The sequence below is a fragment of the Empidonax traillii genome, unplaced genomic scaffold, assembly GCF_003031625.1.
Source record: "Empidonax traillii isolate 1590-97213 ecotype Southwest subspecies unplaced genomic scaffold, ASM303162v1 scaffold412:size659165, whole genome shotgun sequence".
NCBI classification, from domain to species: Eukaryota; Metazoa; Chordata; class Aves; order Passeriformes; family Tyrannidae; genus Empidonax; species Empidonax traillii.
Window position 1 is genome coordinate 418,978 of NW_020955605.1, and position 16,017 is coordinate 434,994.

The 16,017-nt window shown below is 36.8% G+C and overlaps 1 protein-coding gene across 7 annotated transcripts in view; it reads left to right on the plus strand.

Annotated features, from left to right (window-relative positions):
• TAFA5 (TAFA chemokine like family member 5) overlaps positions 1-16,017 on the plus strand; it is a 417,543-nt gene that overhangs the window by 353,754 nt on the left and 47,772 nt on the right. Inside the window, exon 6 of one of the 7 annotated variants that reach the window (XR_003572394.1) lies at positions 8,183-8,250. The exons of the other annotated variants lie outside the window; for them this stretch is intronic. The gene's annotated coding sequence lies outside the window, so the exon portion shown is untranslated. Of the gene's footprint in view, positions 1-8,182; positions 8,251-16,017 lie in introns of those variants that run through there. 7 annotated transcript variants of the gene reach the window in all.

The window sequence follows — 16,017 nt, forward strand, 5'->3', positions numbered from 1 at the left end:
GCTGCTGGATACCTAGTTAGTTTTTTTCAGACAACACTGCTGTTCTTCCCCATTTGAACTTACCAGAGAATTTTGAAAGTTGCCTCTGAAGTAAAGACAATTGCATTAAATACATCCCTCATATAACATATACAGGGAATGAAAGGGATAAAGTATTTGAAAGTCCATGTCCTAAACTGTGGGGAATGCTGTACTTCTCTGGAGCAGGAATTTTAAAGGTAGCCTCTCTAATACATTTACTTTTTTAAAAAAATTTCTTTTCTTTTAAATTCCTTTTCTTTTCTTTTGAGTTAAGAATTAAATCAACAGCCCACCTGAAGTGCATGTACACTAATGCACTCAGTATGGGCAACAAACAAGAGGAGCTGGAAGCCACTGCGCAGCATGAAGGCCATGATGTAGTTACCATCACAGAAACGTGGTGGGATGACTCGCGTGACTGGAGTGCTGCTATGGAAGGCTACAAGTTCTTCAGAAAGAACAGGCAGGGTAGGAGAGGTGGAGGGGTGGCTTTATATGTTAGAGAGTCTCTTGACTCTGTTGAACTTGAGGTCAGCAATGATAAGGTTGAGTGCCTGTAGGTCAGAATCAGGGGGAAGACCAACAAGGCCAACATCATCATAGGTGTCTGTTACATATGTTTTTTTTATCCAAGTCAATATGAAAATGCATATATGTTTCATAAAAAGTGGTCTGTATTTCCTGATGAGTGTCAAGTACTGATTTGAGATATTTTCCTGGTGATCATGGCATTTTCCTGGAATGCAGGAACTGGAGATTCAATCTCACTTGCCATAAATAGGTCTGGATGCATCCAAGGGGATTGCTCTAACTACTGGACTGATATACAAACTATGGATGGCCCTATGGTCATCATCCTTGGTTGAGGTACAGCCACATCTTTCCTGATTCCTCCTGGTGAGTTAGCCAGACTTAATATTCTTGTCTACCTAAATCTGGAGAATTGTAGAAGGGCCTTAGTTTAGAAAGATAGATGTCCATCTCCTCAGAATACACACCTCAAAGTTTGCATTACCAGTGCAAATTTTTGGTTTCATCCTAACTTCATAAATACATAATAAATAAAAATTCTAAAAGACATGCAAATTAAAAGATTGGATTTGGAAGGTTTAGAATGTTTGTCACCTAGCCTAAGATTTTAGGTGGATTGCCTTATCTTTTCACATTACTTGCCAAGTGATCATTGCAGAATTTTTTACTGCCTTTTGAAATATTTCCATATTACGTTACTATTTGTGGAAAAAGAAGAACTTGGAGCCATTAGGGAATCTGAACAGAGGCTGTGGATATCTTGGCTATTGCAGGCAATTCAGAGGATCAGATTTACCTGTACAGCACAGCCGTGTGTTCAGTGATCCAAAATGCATTTGAGGGAAGAAGATTCCAAACATTTAATTTTGATGCCTACCTTATAGTCAGGTTTTATGTCTTTGTTTTTAAAGCAAATCATCCCCTCTTGCTCTCATTGCAGAAAACAATTTGACATGGAGAGCAGCATTGCTTTTGCCTTCATTTCATTAAGTGCATACTTGCACTTCTTAGATATGAGAATCGTCTGATTTTCAGTAGGCTTTGTTACGTTAAATATCATGCTTTTCATCTTTGTTTTTCCTTTGTGAACTGCTGTTTTCTTCTCATTCTTGATGTAACTAACTCCACTGAAATCAATTGTATAACATAAAGAAATAATTTTTTAATATAATAATGATAGTAGGTCCTCTAATTACAATATAAATGCTTTTTCAAATGGCTACATTACATCAGTAATCTCTTTGTCCTTCTTAGTAAATGGTAAGAAATATAAGACCACTGGCAGATGTTTAAAATTGTATTAGCAGGTCAAACCAAGAGTTCTCTGGTAGCATACTATGCAGGTGTTCTGCTCAAGGGAGTGTGAAAATGTCTCTGCCTGCATTGCTGAAATAGTCACACTGTTCTGATGGGTTGGCATCTGAATGAGAGCAATATATACACTTAGAATGCAGAGATTCACTCCCATTCTATCCCCTAGAAGTAATATTTTAGCTTTCAATTAGGAATATCAAAACAGAACTAGGCCAAAACATCCTCTTACTGTGTGCTTTGTGCCAAGATTTTATTTGTTTTTGATTCAACATCTGCAGTAAAACTCTTAGCACTAATAAAAGAATGGTTGTCTTTTTTAATGGTGAACTTGAAAGAAATAAAGGGAACTGATAAAATCACATTCTCTGCAATATAAATATTTTAATGAAAGCTAGAAATGCATGATTTTATAATGCATTTATATTTTAAGTGTGTCAAATTAATGAACTTTAAAATGAAACAAATTTTGGAGCATCTCCCAAAGTGTTGCAGATGTTGCTGACAAAGCAGTCTATATTTGAGTGTTCTTCCTATTGGAAGATACAGTACTGAACATATTTGTCAGCTCCTAAAATTATTGGAGTATAGGGAATTTGCATAGACATAACACAGCTTTTGAAAGGAAAACAAAAAATAGACATGCACAAAACATCTGCCATATAAATGTCTGCATTCATACAAAAAATTCTGCCATGAAAGAGAGCATTACATAAAAATTTGGCACCATAGCTTAGAAAACTATTGTAACTAGATTGTAAAAAGTAAAATATCTGCACAGCAGGGTTTATATGACTTTTCAAGGAAATCTTCATTACAGTGTTATAAAACTTAACCAAAATCAAATAATCTGAATAAAACAGAGAAAAAAGAAAAAAAAAAAAAAAAGACACAAAGCCACACTCATTTGCAGACCAGGGATATTAAGAATAACAGGAAGGGCTTCTATAAATATGTTGCAACCAAGACAAAGACTAGGGATAACGTTGACCTTCTCCAGAAGGCAATGGGAGAGCTGGCTACCTTGGACAAAGAGAAAGCTGAGGTTTTCAACAACTTCTATGCCTCAGTCTTCAATGGGAAGTGCTCCAGCCATGCCACCCAAGTCAAGAAAGCCAAATACAGGGACTTACAGAATGAAGACTCCAAGCCCACTGTGGCAAAGGATCAGGTCTAAGACCATTTAAGGCACCTGAATGTTCACAAGTCTTTGAGAGGGACCTGATGAGATTCATCCACGGGTCTTGAGGGAGCTGGCAGATGAAGTTGCTAAGCCCTTATCCATCATTTTTGAAAAATTATGGCAATCAAATGTAGAAGTCCCTGATGACTGGAAAAAGGGAAATATAGCCTCTGGGTTTAAAAAGAGAGAGTGAAAGACCTGGGAAACTGCAGACCAGTTCAGTCTCGCCTCTGTGCAGGCAAGATTATGGAGCAGATTCTCCTGAAAACTACGCTAAGGCACATGGAAAACAAAGAGGTAGTTGGGAGCAGCCAACATGGCTTTACAAAGGGGAAATTATGCCTGAAAATTTGATGGCTTTCTATGATGGGGACACAGCATTGTTGGACAAGGGCAGAGCAACCGACATCGTCTACCTGGACTTATGCAAAGCATTTGTCACTGTCCCACACAACATCCTTGTCTCCAAATTGGAGAGACATGGATTTGATGGATGGACCTCTCAGTGGACTGGCTGGAGGGCTGCATGCAGAGAGTTGTGGTGTACGGCTCATTGTCTGCATGAAGACCAGTAGCAAGTGGTGTCCCTCAGGGGTCAGTACTGGCACCAGTACTGTTCAACATCTTTGTTGGTGACACAGACAGTGAGATCAAGGACACCCTGAGCTCATTTGCTGATGGCACCAAGCCGTGGGTGCAGCTGGAGGGAAGGGATGTCATCCTGAGGCACCTTGACAGGTTTGGGGTCAATGCCAAGTTCATGAAGTTCCACCAAGTGAAGTGCAAGGTCCTACACCTGGGTCATGGCAATCTCAGACACACCTACAGGATGGGCAGAGAAGTGATTGAGAGCAGCCCTATGGAGAAAGACTTAGGGGTGATGGCTGATGAAAAACTCAATGCAAGCCAACAGTGTGCGCCTGCAGACAGAAAGACAATGAAATGCTGGGTGGCATCAGGAGTGTGGCCAGCAGGTTGAAGGAGGTGTTTCTCTGCTTCTGCTCTGCTCTTGTGAGACCCCACCTGGAGTACTGCATACAGTGCTGGTGTTCCCAACATAAGAAGGACATGGAGCAAGTCCAGAGAAGGGCCACAAAGTTGATACAGGGACTGGAGCACCTGCCCCATGAAGAGAGGCTGAGACAGTTGAGGTTGTTCAGTCTGGAGAAGAGAAGGTTGTGTGGAGACCACATAACAATCTTCCAGTATCTGAAGGGATCATTAAGGAAGCTGGAATGAGAGTCTTCATCAGGAACTCTAGTGATAGGACAAGGAGTAATGGGTACAAATTGAAAGAGGAGAAATTTAGGTTAGATATTAGGAAGAACTTTTTTTCTATAAGGGTGGTTAGACACTGAAACAGGTTGCCCAGGGAGGTTATGGATGCTCCAACCCCAGTAGTGTTCAAAGCCAGGCCTTGAGCAACCTGGTCTCATGGGAGGTGTTCCTACCCATGACAAGGAGGGGGTTGGCACTAGATGATCTTTAAGGTCCATTCCTTAACATTCTATGATTCCGTGGTCCGCAGACTGAAAAGCTAATAGTTTGAGAAGGGACTAATAAACCCCCACTATCAGAAATCAGGTTAGGAGTGTTAAGTAATAAAGTTAATGTGTTATTGTTGATGTTTTCAGACTGATTTTTATTGATTGATTTTGTACCTATCATGTGTTTTTAAAGCCTGAAGTTGTTACAGCTTTGCTGACAAAATGATGCACTGCAAAGATATAATAAAACTCCCAGGAGTTCTATAAATAATTCAGTAATTCCTTTTATTTTTTATGGGTTTTTCCCTTCTTCTTTTTATTTTTACTTGTTTGCTTGTTTTGTTTTGGTTTGGTTTTAATGAGACCTTGATCCAGTCAAGCTCTACTCACAAATCATGTACAGGTTGTGAAATTTTTGCTAGCATCATCAAGACTGAAGATATTCTGTACTGTATTGACTACAGCATCAAGTCTGAATTCTTAGTACAAGTTCTCACTTGTCAGCATGCTGCATTAATAAAATTGCATTGAATTCTCTGTACATTATTTCAAGAATAGTCCACTAATTCATATTCAGACACAAGAATGTTCCCAAATAAACCTTCTCATAAGATGAGATTTACTTTTCAGGGATAGTTTTGTGCCTACTTACAAATGCAAGGGTTAACAATTATTATGACAGCAGTGATAGGATTATGGAATCATAGAATACTTTTGGTTGGAACAGACCTTAAGATCAAGTCCAACCATTAACCTAATACAAGTCCACCACTTAACCATATCCCCAAGCGCCACATTTATACATCTTTTAAATGCCTTCAGGACTGGTAACTCCACCGTTTCCCCAGGCAGCCTGTTCCAACGCTTGACAATATTTTTGGTGAAGAAATTTTACCTAGTATTCAGTCTAACACACACACACACCCTGCTCCCTCAGTGACAACCTTAGGCCATTTCCTCTTGTCCTATGACTTGCCAAAAGAGACTGACCTCCACCTGGCTACAGTCTGCTTTCAGGTAGTTGCACAGAATGATGAGGTCTCCCCTGAGCCTTTCTCCAGGCTAATATAGACCCTTGTCTATAATTATATATTTCTGTGCATGAGGGCACCTGTGAGGCTCAGGGTTATCCAGCCTCTGCTTCTCATAGCTGGGTCTGGCCTATGCAGTGATCCAGCCCTAGAAGACTTGGCTGTTATGTGTGGACAGTGCTTCCAGAGAAACCAGTAAGTGAAGCAGAAGTGATCATGTACTTTGCATGACCTCCTCAGCAGTGTAAATTTTTTCCCTTTGCTTTTTTCTTTTTCCATGAGATCAGAACTGAAACTCCATTCTCTTACATTATTTGCTGATGGTGATAGTGTTTTCTGAGTCTTGATACACACAGAAAATCAGAATTTATTAAGCTTGGTTCAGTAACATTCTGTTGACCAGCACTAAGTATGTATATTTCATCATACTGCACTCTTTTATAATAACTGTACTGTATAATGTAAGAAAAATCTAGGGGTTTCACTGCTAGTATATAGTGGCAGCAGTAGTTAAATTGCAGGTGCATATTTTTGTTCATAGAATATGTGAAAAGGTCTGTTGTTGATCAATAATGAAACACTTTATAAAATCTTTAACCTTTTCAGTAAATGAACAACAACCATAAAAATAAAACTGAGTTCTGTAAAAACCCATAAGATAGAGAGAAAATTGCTCACAAATTATTTCCAAGTGAGTTATTCTTAAGGGATGTATTATCAGTGCAGAAAGAAACTAATAGGTTGTATTTCTTAATTCTCTGATACTATCTTAGTGTACTGTGAATTCTGGAACAATATCCTTTAAAAATGGTATTCCATTAGGAGACAATAAAGAGAAAAAGATGAAAGAAAAGATAACTGCAGTAAAGATTATTATTAGGACTTCTTTCTGATTTTGTAGTGTTGATAGTACATGTTTCAGTAGAATATTTTGGTCCAACTGTGCCTCTTAAATCCAGAAATTTTCCCATAGCTCTTACAATTGCCACAACGAGATTATATACTTTTCTACAGATAACCCCTAGAGGGGACTCTGTGATGTAGGTGACAGAAGTAGGAAGTGAACCAAGGGTTTGGAAAGGGGAAAAAATATTAATACATTAATACAAAAGATATTAATACAACATATGCATCAGTGTCCTCCTAAACGTTTTCTCTAAATGTTTTTTGTGAAAGTTTCCTCCAAAATCTTAGATTATCTTGCTGCTATAAACCCTGCAGTATCGTCTGCCAGCTCTCAGACAGATGTCAGGTGAGATAGCTGTTGCCCCAGGCAGACATCTAATGTTGCTTCAGTTAAGGTCTTACTGTAGATTCCCCTTGCTGCTTTATCACGAACTGCATCTTAAATATCAGAAACCTTATGAATACTCCTGAGTCCTCTGAACATAGCACAGCCCTCATAAGGGTTAATCAGAGAGTTTTCATCTGCAGTGAGTAGCTATTCACTTAGGTCATTTGAGTTAGGGTTTCATATAGGGATGACAGTGACCCAGTGATCTAAGGGGCTGCTGCTCTTCCAGAGCTCTGCCTCCCCCGGAGCCCAAGCAATCTGAATTACTTGACTTGATCACAGGAGCAATTTGATCTTTCTAGGAGGTATGATTTGTCTTTTACAGTCCTATGGAACCATTTCCTCTCAAATTAAGATGAACACAAAGATTGCAGAAAGCACAAGAAATACATAACTAATATGAGAAGTCCCGCAACTATAGTTCCTGTCATAAAAAAGGGTATTCTTGCTACCCTGTTTTCTCTAAGTGAAGCTGCCTTTCTCTTGCTTAGTGGTGCAGAGTGGTCAGTTGTTAGCAATGGAGATTGTACTGTTGATGATATTTTTGGATGTAAAAAATTCAAAGTAATTCATAATAAAGGATCCATCATTATCATCATCTTAGTAAAAGTGCTTATTAAAATAGGAAAGAGTGTATCTTATATGTCATTGGTAATGCACGGTAATAAAAGCAAATAAGCAAGAATTTTACGAGCCTAGGACTAGGTCTTCCATTAATTTAGTGAGGAATGGTACATTCACATTAAAATTATTTTTGGCATACATTTCATTTTTGTCCTTTGAAAAGTAGGTGACGTATCTGAAACTCAATTTTAAAAAAGAGAAAGCCCTGAGTTACAAAGGATAAGTGGTAAAAAAACCACCTTATTTTTGGACAGTAATAAGCTGTTTTTCAGACTGATCTGAGGATTAGATATTTACTTTGTAGTGATCGTAACGTGTAATAAAAGTTCTTCACCTGGAAAGTATGTGGGATAGGGTGTGGGATCCCACACCTCATTGTGGGGAGTATACATATGGCTGGGACAGAGATGCTGCTGTGATGGTTTCAGCTGTGGAAGAGGAAGGTGGGCAGACAGTACAACAAACAGAAAAATCAGTATCTGTTCAACACCCTGCTCGACACCCAGTCCACTCATTGCCACTTCAAGGCTGAAAGCTACAGTGGCCCAAGGGGAAGTGGTTTAGTCCAGCTAGTTTGCAAGGCTTAGGAGCTGAAGGTCTTAGCAATTTGCTTTCATATTCCTGAATCCGCGTGCTCATATTTGGTACAGTGGATTTGCTGGGTTTGGAAGCTTGCAAATGCATAACTTTTTGCATTCAGGTTTTCTGAAATACAAACAAGAATTTCCTTAGCTCTTTGTGAAGCAGAGGAATGTCTGGGGCAAAGGATGTGGACAAGAGAAAAGAGCAAAAAGAAAAAAACCTTGTGGGTAATCAGTGGCTGTCACTGTGGGTCTGTGAAAATAAAGAACTGCGAATTAAAGAGCTTGTCAACAGTTATTTGTCCATAGGATTTCTCAGAGGAGGGTGGTTTTTAAAGACTTAACATTTTGTTGGATGAAATTCTACAGACCTGAAGTGGTGCTGAATTGTCTGTTTTAAAAAGGTTCAGATGGACATCCTGTAATTTCAATCACAAGTCTGTTGGATAAGTTGTATGCTCCACTCTCAGTAGGGGAAGACTACAGTTGCCTTTTCAGGATAAATAAAGACTTTAGTATTTAACTTAATAATGCAAATGGACATTAGGTAAACCAGTTCAACTGAAGCAAAAATCTGGCAGTTGCATCTTAGTCTGGGCTTTCATTTGTATGTTTTAAATGGATGATACTGCACCTTTGCGCAAGCCCACTGTACATAAAACATCAACAGTTTACAACCCTCAGAATAAATGCAAATTTTCAGCAGATTTTTGTTTTCCTGATAAGATTCAAAAAAAATATTTTCCCAGTTAAAAAAATAACCAAACAGCAATGGCAATCTGAGTAAAAGGGGATTTATTATGGGTCACAAATAATCAATATCAGTGGTTTCAGAACCTTCTGCATTGGAGGATGTTTTTAATGAGCTTTAATAGATTGTTCCTTGTTTAAAATTCCACTATTCAGTTTTGAAGCTGGAAATGAAGAAATGTGAAAAGTGCCAAGGGAGGTGACGCTGTAGTCCAGGTTATTTATCTTGGATCCTCCCGGAACAATTAATTACTGTCTGATGGAGGTAATTCTAGGTCCTGGGCTAACAGATTACTTGAACTGCTCAGCATCATATTTCCATCTCCCTTTTCATGTTCTATGCTAATATGATATAGTGACACTCATTGGCATCTCGTTAAATGCAAAATAGAAGAAATACACTGTTGCATTTGTTGTAGCAAAAGAAGCAAAAAAAAAAAAAATGCTGTTTTCATCCTCATGATGTGAAAGATGTTGGGGGATTGTATATCACTGCAGATGTTAGGAGATTTGTGCCATGTAAATTGGGTATGTTAATGATGTTCCAAAATGTTCTAATCAGTGTTTATTCTGTCATATTTGATTTATAATCGTTTTTAAAAATGTATATGCGTGTGATACAGGAACCTTGAAAAATCATAATAAGGCAGATTGAAATATAGGTTTAAAGTTGAGAGATATGTGTTTTAATTAAAATAGTTGGTAAATATGTATCATGAATAATCAAAGAAGTCCTCCTAATTTGCTGAGCAAAGTAATGCTTTAAAATATTTTTTCCAGCAATGATAACAGAAGTCCCTGTCAGCATAAACTGGCCAGTATGCATCCTAGTGATATAGGAAAATTGCATTAACGTTCTTTAAAAATACCCGAGAATTAATACTTACAATTTTTTATTCAAACTACTAAGCTGAGCTCTTGGAAACTTTTCAGTATGCTTGGTTCAGGCTGTGAACCTATTTTATAGCTTATGTTGAAAGTAATATGGATGGTAGCCATTAGGTTGCTTTCTAGGAGTTAAACACTCCATTATCCATTGGTTTTCAGATTGTGACTGACCATAAAAATTTTTGCAGTTTTCTGGGGAGCTAAGTGGAATTTTGTTTAGGCACGGTAGATCATGGAGAAGCTTAGGCAGAAAAAGACAGCATTCTCCCCAGAGCACATGCTTGCCTGTGTATCGATATCAAGGCACACACTTTGAGATTTAATATAAAATCACAGGGAAAGTTTAGGTCAAATTAGAACTGGGTTGAGACTGTAAGTGTTTTCAGGACTAGGTAAAGCTGTCTATTAGATGATGTCTTGGTATAAGGTCTCTAAATATTGTAGGCATAATTTAGTTTTGTCTACTATGAATGTGATCCTAGTGATTCCTAGAAAGGCAAGTAATTCACTTTGTATTCTGAGTATTATTGCATGACTGTACCTTTGAATCTCTTCTGTAGGCACTGTATCACAGTAAGCCCAGGTGACGGGCAATTCATACACTAAATGTGCTAGGTTGTTTATGTCATCCTAGAGGTGTTTTTTGAAAAAGAAGCAGTCACTAAAGACTGCAGCATTGTTCAGCATTTTTGTACTTAGCTCTCACATAGAAGTACAGACTGTATTTTTTGTGATATTTGAAAGCCAAAAAGAAATAATATCTTTCTTCCTATTTAATTGACAAGTATATTATACATTGCAGAACAGTTTAAATTTCATTCTGTTTTGTGTGAAAGAAATTATTTTCAGTTTACCTCCTCATATATGCTGTTCTGTTGGAGGAAAGGGGGAAGTTTGTTATTGGTTTTGTTTTATTTGTTTGTTTACTTTATTTTTAATCTTTATCAGGTGCTTGTTTTATTTATTTTCGTAAAGATTGTCTACATAACTGTCATTGATTAAGATTTTTGTGGGGTGGTTTTTTTTACAGTACAAATTAATTTACTGAATGTTAATGTGTTAATGTATGGAACTTGATCAGGGCATTAGGTGATTACAGGATTTGTGGTGCAGACCCTAGAGATGTGTTTATTTATAGTCTGTGTGTTAAACCATAATCCCACCAAAATCAGTGGAAGTCTTCCTGTTCACTTCACTAAAGTCAGAACTTTACCTCAGACTGAAGAGCAGCACAATCCACACAGTGTCATGTTGTATTCCTTTCTGTGAGACAACTGAAGGTGTGGTGTTAAAATGATATATCAACAAGAGTGTTTGAGGAGCAAAACTTAACAGAGAGATGGGTTTGCTGAAACCTAATAGACTAGAATAGACTAAAGCAGGAACTGGCAGAACTGAACAAGTTATTTAAATCCTTTCTGAAGAAGTCATGTTTTTTCTTCTGCAAGTTTATTGTAACAGTTAAAGCCATCTTTGGATCTCTCTTGAGCTAGTAGTAAAGTCATTTACCCAGCAGATAACCTCTGCAGACCATGACCTTAATGATATTTCAAAAGTTATATTTGTGCAAGGATGAACACTTCTGGAAAAATTTCTCCACTGAATGAGAAACTGTTTTCTCAGAACATTTATTTACACTCTTTTGTTTCAAGCAGAAGTATTTTTCTAATCGACTAATGAAGAATAATATACTATTTTGCATTTTTGGCAGTCCTCTTTATTTTTCATTTTTGCCAGCTTGGACTTCTTTTGTTACTTCAAAAGACAGGTTTGGCTTTTTTTAATTGAGGGTTTTTATTATAAGGATTATTCTTCAGAACCATAGTGAAGGGAAAATGCAAATAAATACCTCTAATAAACCTCTTTTTTTTTTTTCTGTATACCAAACGATTCCCATCCTGTATTATTTACTACTGTACCACTGCTGCACAGCTGTCTTCTGTATAACAGGAAATGAAAAATCACACTTCATATTGTGGGAAAGTGGCCTTAAGAACACTTGAGAGAGAACATGAAAATACTAAAAAATCCAGGCTAATCGCTTAAGTGCATGATCTCAGTGCTTTCCCTAGAATTCCAGGCAATTTTGATTGATCATGTCACCTTTTAAGATGCATTTGAGTACTTGATCACCTAGGAAAGAATAATAATGTCTAGAGATTTCATTCATGGTTTCTGCTCTTTGCAAATTGAGGTTGGCTTTCCTTACCTTAATATGCAATTGTATCCATCTGCCCTGACACTGACCCAAGCCAGTAAGACCCTGGAGTTTTGGTATGACCTAGAATTGTGTGCAGTATTCTGTGAGTTTTTTGGCTATTCTTCTGCTTGATAACAAGTGAACTTACAAAGGTGTTAATAATAATACTTTCTGACAAATAGACAAAACCCAAAATTCCAATTATCTTTTTTTTTTTTTTTAATTTTATTTCCAGTTGTCACTGTTGTATTTGGTACATATTTAGAATGTTTTAGTATTCTATTGGCCAACTCAATCCTCCAGGGTAACCAGAAATCAAATAAACACTGAGCCCAAGTTTTGAAAATTTAAACTGCAGTCTTGTACGTGAGAACAAAAACCTGGGTGTTTTTACTCCACCACTGTCAGTTTGAAAACCCCAAAACTTATTTTTCTTGTAATGTGACTAAATGTGCACAGTAACAACAGAGAGAATTAATTTGCTAATACATTCTGGATACCAAGGTTTCACTGCACATTTTGAACTTGACCAAGATATCAAAATTGCAGACACTGTAAGTGTTTAGAACACAATGTTTTATTACTGCAGAGCACAGAATTTGCGGAATTGGTCATTTTTCTTCTCTCCCCCTCGTGGTTCAGCTTTTGGCAAGTCGTCTTGCTGCATACAGAGACTGATTGATCTCTCACTGTGTGAAAATGGCAGGTGCTTGTTAGGCCCCCAGTGGGACTTACTTCAGTCTGCAGTGACTTCTCTTTCTTGATACAGTATTGTTAATAGACTCCATCTTTTGGTCTCTTAATCTTTAACCAGCAAACAGAATTGAACCTGTTAAATATATCCAGCACTCCATGTTTTAATTATGGTGCTTTAGTGCATGATTGCAGACAGTGAGTACGCAGGAGTTTAAAAGCAAATGAGTGGTTGTCAGAAGACAGAAGATTTTGTTGTTCAAAATATCTGTGGTCCACATCCTACAAAAATAAAGCCTGAATAGACAAGATTTTAACTCAACATATTACCTTCCCAAATGATAAAATTACAATGGATACCATTTTTTTAAAGAACTGCGGACTCATTAATAAAGAAACATACTTCTTAACTGAAAAGATATGAATCTTCATTTAGCAGGTTTTGCAAAAATGTGTTTAAATCACAGATCTGTTAATGAAATAGAGGTTTGTGATGTTATTTTTTTCACTTATTGGTGTTAGCCTTGTATTTTCTCTGAATCATTCACTGAATTAAATTACTCTCTAATATTAGAAGAACTAATTATCAGTTAAGTTTTTCTGCAGATTATTAGTTTGGAAAAGACAATCATGTTATTAAACAATGCTCTAAAAAGCATTATTTTAAATCATCAAATGGGGAGACTTGAAAGTAAAACTACATAAATGCCTCTAAAAGTCTATGATTTGAAGATTTAACTACACTCCTGGGGCAGACTTGTCTTTCATCAACTGGCAGTCATAGCATCTTATTATACCTTTGTTTGCTGGATGGGAAAATGCACAATAAAAATCTGTATAGATCTTTATACGCTGTGACTAAGTCGCTTCTTCCCCATTAATCTTTTCCTTTGATCAGGTAAGTTGGACTCTGAATTGCACAAAAGGTCTGTTTTCATTCCTTTAATTATTTTCTCTAATGTCTTCTGAAACCTCTCAATTTTATCAGAGATCTTCTAGATGATAGTTTAGCAGAACTGAACAGACTGTTCCAAAATTAGCTGTGTCTTGGACTGCAGTGCTCTACTGACTCAGTAGGGAAGGTCCTCCCTTTATATGCATTTTAGATAAGTCTCTTACAGGAAAGTTATGTTCAGCCCAGTCACAGTCCCAACAGCACTTTGCAGAGTTATTTTAGCCTGGAATCTAATATAAAATCCTGTATCAAAACCATTCATTCTTTATTCATGTAGACATAATCTTCTTTTTGGCCATAGTATTTTTTTTTTTCTTACTTTGCCTATTCACAATATATTGACCAATCCCAATTGTTCTGTAGCAGGGATCAGACCTGCTCATTTACCTGGTCACACTCTTTGTGTTACTGTGTATTTTACCAGAGGTGGTGTGGGATGTAAATTGTGTTGCAAGTTACTTACATATAGGTTAAAAATGATAGGCCAAGAAGTGACTGATGTGCAGGAGAAAAAAATTTAAGGTTTCCAGAAACACAGTCGATGAAAGAACTCCATTTATAAGTGTAATTTTTAAGGCAATCAACTAAGTAGTTTTATAAGTTTCTTTTTTTTTATTTTAACCCTTATTACTTTTTAAAAACTAGATGTCTTTCAAATAAACACAGTTTCCAAACTGAAGGTTATTAACATTTTGTTTGGATTAGGAAATTCTTTGCATGCATGGAGAAAATGTAAATGTTATACAACAAAAGTCCATGTATAGTTTATCTTTCTTTATGATCTTCTGATTTAACAGAAAGCTGTGTAGAAACACAATTAAGTTAAAATTATCATGTCTTCTGCTTTGTAGAAGCTGGTGAGAGAAAATTCTTCCTTTGTAAAATTAAAAATCATGGTGTGACTTAGTAACTAGGAATGTGAGAGAACAACTATGACAGGTGTGGGCTGCTAGTATTTTCTCCATGAGGCTTTTAGGTATCACCAATTTGTATAAAAGCTTCATGTAACAAGTAAGATTCTAGTTCTACAAGTGGTATTCCTTACTAAAATCCTAAGTTTAGATTTTCTTATTTTTAATATAAAGGACAGATTTGTATACCTCTACGTTAAAATTGGTAATGTAGTTAAGATTTAGTTTCGCTGTTGAAATATCTCTTGACTTCAGCATAATTTTACAACTTATCACACACTGTTTTTTTTTTTTTTTTGAAAGGGATAGAAACATTCAGAGCATTAGTCCACAAGAGATATTTTCTACATGCTTAAAATGATGCAGTAGCAGTAGGGAAAAACCTGTACAAAATTCTGAAGGACTGAATGGGATTCTTGGCAGTCCTATGCCTGTCTATCCTGATTTTATTATGGGAAAATCTTTATCTTTAGGTAGCTACCCATGCCTATGAGAAAGGCAGTACAAGACATAAGTTAATCAACCAAATCAAAAGTTAGACTGTGTGAAATATTCAACTTGCAGTTAAGATAAAAGGTATTGAAAGACCTCGTCAATGGGGCTCAACATTTCATGGGGATCAGTCTTACTTTTATGAAGAAGGATGAACAGGGGAAATATTTCTCTCACCCTACTAAAAGCATCTACCATCAAACTGTGACATTTGAAAGGTCTGCCTTTCTATGTAGACTTTTATATTTATGCCAAGGTAGGACAGACTCACAAATACTGTTATTGTTATTTCTATCTACTTATGTGCGTAGAGCTGCTCTGTGGGATTTCTACACAAGGTCACTCATGAAACTGAAATTCATCATTCTGTTCCATGACCCAAAATATCCAGAATAACAACCACTCTTGCCACTGGTTAAGTACAAAGTACATTGTACATTTCTCCTCTTTCTTGAAGGTTGAGTAACATTTGGAATGTTATTACAGGTTTGTAAACATATGGTACTGAAGAGAAATATGGTCATTCAAAAGGTTGTAGAAAGATTGATATTCTTCAAAGAGACAGACATCTCAGACCATGGCACACAGCATTACAAGTCCTACTAAACCACATATGAGTTCTTGTCTTAATTCATGCTGCTGTCCATGGGAACTGGCCTGAGTGAGTGCTACAGAAAAATGGAGTCAATTCTTAGGAATCTGGTCCGGGTTTCATCTACTAAATCAAATGAATGAGCCTGGATTCTCTTTCTTATTGTTTGTCATTTTTAAAGGTACCCAAACTCCAGAACTGTGCTGCTTTTGGGATTTCTGTATGCCAGCTTGGTGACTCCACAGTATCTTAAATTACTAGAACAGAAGTGACATTAAAAAGGGAAAAGAATGAGCTCTGTTCAGGCTAATGTGAAGACACTTCTTCTGAATTCTGAAAAACTTCCCATCTTAGCTTAGCTGTTTCTCCTTAACTGCATTTAAAACACAAACCTAGTATTGAAAAAGTAAAAGAAATACCATTATTTTGATTTAATAACACATCATTTAAGTGGTAGGTTAGTGTTCTCATAC